Here is a 4634-nt window from a genome sequence, read left to right on the forward strand (position 1 = left end):
TGTGTGTGTGTGTGTGTGTATATATATATATATATATATAGAGAGAGAGAGAGAGAGAGAGAGAGAGAGAGAGGCATAGGCCAGGCATGGTGACTCATGCCTGTAATCCCAGTACTTTGAGAGGATGAGGTGGGCAAATTGCTTGAGCTTAGGAGTTGGAGACTAGCCTGGGCAACATGGCAATACCCTGTCTCCACAAAAAATGCAAAAATTAGCTGGGTGTGGTGGCATGCATGTGTGGTCCCAGCTAATTGGGAGGCTGAGTCTGGGAGGTCGGGCTACAGTGAGTCATTATTGTGCCACAGCACTCTAGCCTGGGAACAGCTAGACCCTGTCTCAAATAATAATAATAATAACTGTAAGATATGCCAAGTCAAAAATTTTGAAATTAAAAAAATATGCATATAAATACTAGGAAATATATTAAAACGTAGTAAATTAAATAATACCCAGATAAATAATTTTGATATTTTGATCCATGTATTTTTGGGACTATTAAGATTGGGTAGGCCAGGCATGGTGCCTCATGCCTATAATCCCAGCACTTTGGGAGGCTGAGGCAGGCGGATCACTTGAGGTCAGGAGTTCAAGATCAGCCTGGCCAACAAGGTGAAACCCTGTTTCTACCAAAATACAAAAATTAGCTGGGCGTGGTGGCACATGCCTGTAATCCCAGCTACTCGGGAGACTGAGGCAGGAGAATTGCTTGAACCCGGGAGGCAGAGGTTGCAGTGAGCCGAGATCCGGCCACTGCACTCCAGCCTGGGCAACAGAGTGAGACTCCGTCTCAAAAAAAAAAAAAAAGAATGCAAAAATTAGCTGGGCGTGGTGGCACATGCCTGTAATCCCAGCACTTTGGGAGGCCAAGGTGGGCGGATCACCTGAGGTCAGGAGTTTGAGACCAGCCTGACCAACATGGTGAAACCCCATCTCTACTAAAAATACAAAAAATTAGTCCAGGTGCATGGCTCACGCCTGTAATCCCAGCACTTTGGGAGGCTGAGGTGGTCAGATCTCTTGAGGTCAGGAGTTTGAGACCAGCCTGACCAACATGGTGAAACTCCCACCTCTACTAAAAATACAAAAATTAGCCAGGAATGATGGTGTGCACTTGTAATTCCAGCTACTCAGGAGGCTGAGGCAGGAGAATCACTTGAACCCGGGAGGCAGAGGTTGCAGTGAGCTGAGATGGTGCCACTGCACTCCACCTGGGGCGACAGAGCAAGACTCCGTCTCAAACAACAACAACAAAAATTAGCTGGGCATGGTGGTGCGCACCTATAGTTCCAGCTACTTGGGAGGCTGAGGTGGGAGAATCGCTTGAACCAGGAAGATGGAGGTTGCAGTGGGCCGAGATCACACCACTGCACTCCAGCCTGGGCAGCAGAGCAAGACTCCATCTCAAGACTCCATCACAACTTCAGTTGTGCAGCTTGTCTAGTTTTACATTGTGCTGTTTAAGATATATAATGCATACATATACAAGGGGGAGACAGAATAAATGGGTTTGCAGGAAAGCGATAAAGAAAGAAAGACGTAAGTGAAAACCTATCCTGAGACATCACCTAGAAAATGGCATTCCCAGGCCGGGAGCGGTGGCTCACTCCTGTAATCCCAGCACTTTGAGAGGCTGAGGCGGGCGGATCACATGAGCCCAGGAGTTTGAGGCCAGCCTGAGCAACACGGTAAGACCCCCATCTCTATAAAAACATCAAAGTAAATTAGCCGGACATGGTGACACACGTGCCTGTGGTCCCACAGTATTGCGCCACCACACTCCAGCCTGGGCGACAGAGCAAGACCCTGCGAAAGAAAGGAAGAAAGAAAGAAAACAGTATTCAGAAAGGAAACATGCAGGGAGAAAGGCAGTGGCTGAGAGAGACTGAGAAGAGGCTCAGCAGGAGGCTCATTGTGTTCCACAGACCTCCAGGGCCCCGGCAGGAAAGCAAGTTAAAACCGACCTTGGAATCCTCTTGGCTGGTGGAAGGATTTCAATGTCATCTCTGCAAAGAAAAAAACAGATTTTCTGCTTTTATTGTTATTTAATTTTTGAAACTTGTGCTAAAACAACGGTTTATTTCCCCGGGGGAATTCTAAACATCTTGCTAGCCTTCAATGAGACGACTTGTGTTTGAAATATTTTCTTCCACACCTAACCAGCGTCGTCAGTGGAGCAGTGTGACAGCTTCCTTTGATGTGCAAAAGCAGGCTGCTGGGCTCATCTTTGTTACTGCAGAGATCAGGGCTGTCATCTGCCACAGTTTTGACAATTTACAGTTGTTTGTGACCCTTTCTCCTTGTCAAATTAAACCCATATGTTGTTGCCTTTGGTTGCAGTAGGGATGAAATACCGTGGAAACAATAAAAACACTTCCCTTAGATAGTCTTAAAGGAATAACTTGCTTATAGCCCTCAGTGCACTAGGAAGAGCTGCTCGTCACTCCCAGCACTCACAATTCACTTCTCCAGCAACCAGAGCCCCTGGAGACCAACCAACCGCTTCCACCTCCCAAGAGAATTGCCGAGCTCTGGAGCCACCCCCACTCAATTTGCTTTACAAAGGGAAAATAATTCTTAGCAAGCTGTTGGAAACCTGCATTGTATCTGAAAAAACGGGAAGGGGTAGGAGTGAAATATTTAATAAGTGAGCTAGAGGGAGAGGGGAATATTATATCCCAAAAAATTCAAGAACACAGGCACACCCACCCACCCCCACCTATACAAAACCACTGTTACCAACGAGACAGTGGAATCCAATTTGGAGAATAATTTACAATATTCTTCACTTTATCAGTAAAGTGAAGGATTATAATCATGCATTTCAGAAAGGAAGGGGGCTTCATTCATTCATTCATTCATTCATTCATTCATTCATTCATTCAATGACTGTTAGCTGAATACCTGCAATGTGTAAGACATTATGCTAAATGTTGCTCTCGTTAGCAAGTCCTCTCTGTTGCATAACTGACCATTTCTCACCATGTCCATTGCTACTTCCCCTCCCCTCATCAAATCTTGCCCAGGATACTGCAAAAGCCTCCTAACTGGTCTCTCAGTTTCTCTGGTTGCTTTCACATACACTCTACCACCCTCAGCACCACCATCCTCCATGGTACACTCTCCACACAATAGCCAAAAAGATATTTTATAGCAAAGAATTCATATTTAAAATGTAAAATAAAGCCGGGTGTGGTGGCTCATGCCTGTAATCCCAGCACTTTGGAAGGCCAAAGCGGGCGGATCACTTGAGGTCAGGAGTTGGAAACCAGCCTGGCCAACATGGCGAAACCCCGTCTCTGCAAAAAATACAAAACTTAGCCAGGTGGGGTTGGGGGGGGGAACGCCTGTAATCCCAGCTACTCGGGAGGTTGAGTCAGGAGAGTTACTTGAACCCGGAAGGTAGAGGTGGCAGTGAGCTGAGATTGGGCCACTGCACTCCAGCCTGGTCAACAGAGTAAGACTCTGTCTCAAAAAAATAAATAAATAAAATAAAATAAGAACGCAATGGTTCATGCCTGTAATCTGAGCATTTTGGGAGGCCAAGGCAGGATCGCTTGAGCCCAGGAGTTCAAGACCAGTCTGGGCAACATGGCGAGACCCTGTCTCTACAAAAACTACAAAAAATTAGCCAGGCATGGTGGCATGTGCCTGTAGTCCCAGATACTCAGGAGGCTGTGGTGGGAGGATCACTTGAGCCCAGGAGGTAGAGGCTGCAGTGAGCTGTGATTACGCCACCCTACTCCAGCCTGGGCAACAGAGAAAGACCTTGCCTCAAAAATAAATACATTAATAATAAATAATTAAAATGTAAAATAAGGTCATATGTGTGCCCTGCTTAAAACCCTCCAGTGATCTTACATTGTACCTTAAAAGCTCAGTTTTTACAGTGGCCTACAAGATTTTCCATGATCAGTTTTCTTTCTACTTTTTTTTTTCTTTTTAGACAGGGTCTGACTCTGTCACCTAGGCTGGGGTGCTGTGGTGCAATGGAGGCTCGCTGCAGCCCCCAACTCCTGGGCTCAAGGAGGCTCCAGTGATCCTCCTGCCTCAATCCCCAAGTAGCTGGGACTATAGGCACATGCCATCATACCCAGCTAATTTTTAAATTTTTCTTTTGTAGAGATGGGGGTCCCTCTTGGAGGTTGCAGTGAGCTGAGATCGCACCATTGCATACCAGCCTGGGCAACAAGAGTGAAATTCCATCTAAAACAAAAAAAAAGAGATGGGAGTCTCTCTATGTTGCCCAGGCTGGTTTCAAACTCCCGGTTTCAAGCAACCCTCCTCCCTTGGCCTCCCAAATTGCTGGGATTACAGGGGTCAGCCACCGTACTTGGCCCTTTTCTTTTTCTATGACAATCTTGTGTTACCCTTTGCTCTTCAGAATACATGGTTGGGCACACTGGCTCACGCCTGTAATCCCAGCACTTTGAGAGGCCAAGGCGGATGGATCACCTGAGGTTAGAAGTTTGAGAACAGCCTGACCAACATGGTGAAACCCCATCTCTACTAAAAATACAAAATTAGCTGGGAGTGGTGGCACACGCCTGTAATCCCAGCTACTTAGGAGGCTGAGGCAGGAGAATTGCTTGAACCCAGGAGGTGGAGGTTGCAGTGAGCCGAGATTGCACCACTGA

The sequence above is a fragment of the Colobus angolensis genome, unplaced genomic scaffold (genome assembly GCF_000951035.1).
Source record: "Colobus angolensis palliatus isolate OR3802 unplaced genomic scaffold, Cang.pa_1.0 Scaffold109, whole genome shotgun sequence".
NCBI classification, from domain to species: domain Eukaryota; kingdom Metazoa; phylum Chordata; class Mammalia; order Primates; family Cercopithecidae; genus Colobus; species Colobus angolensis.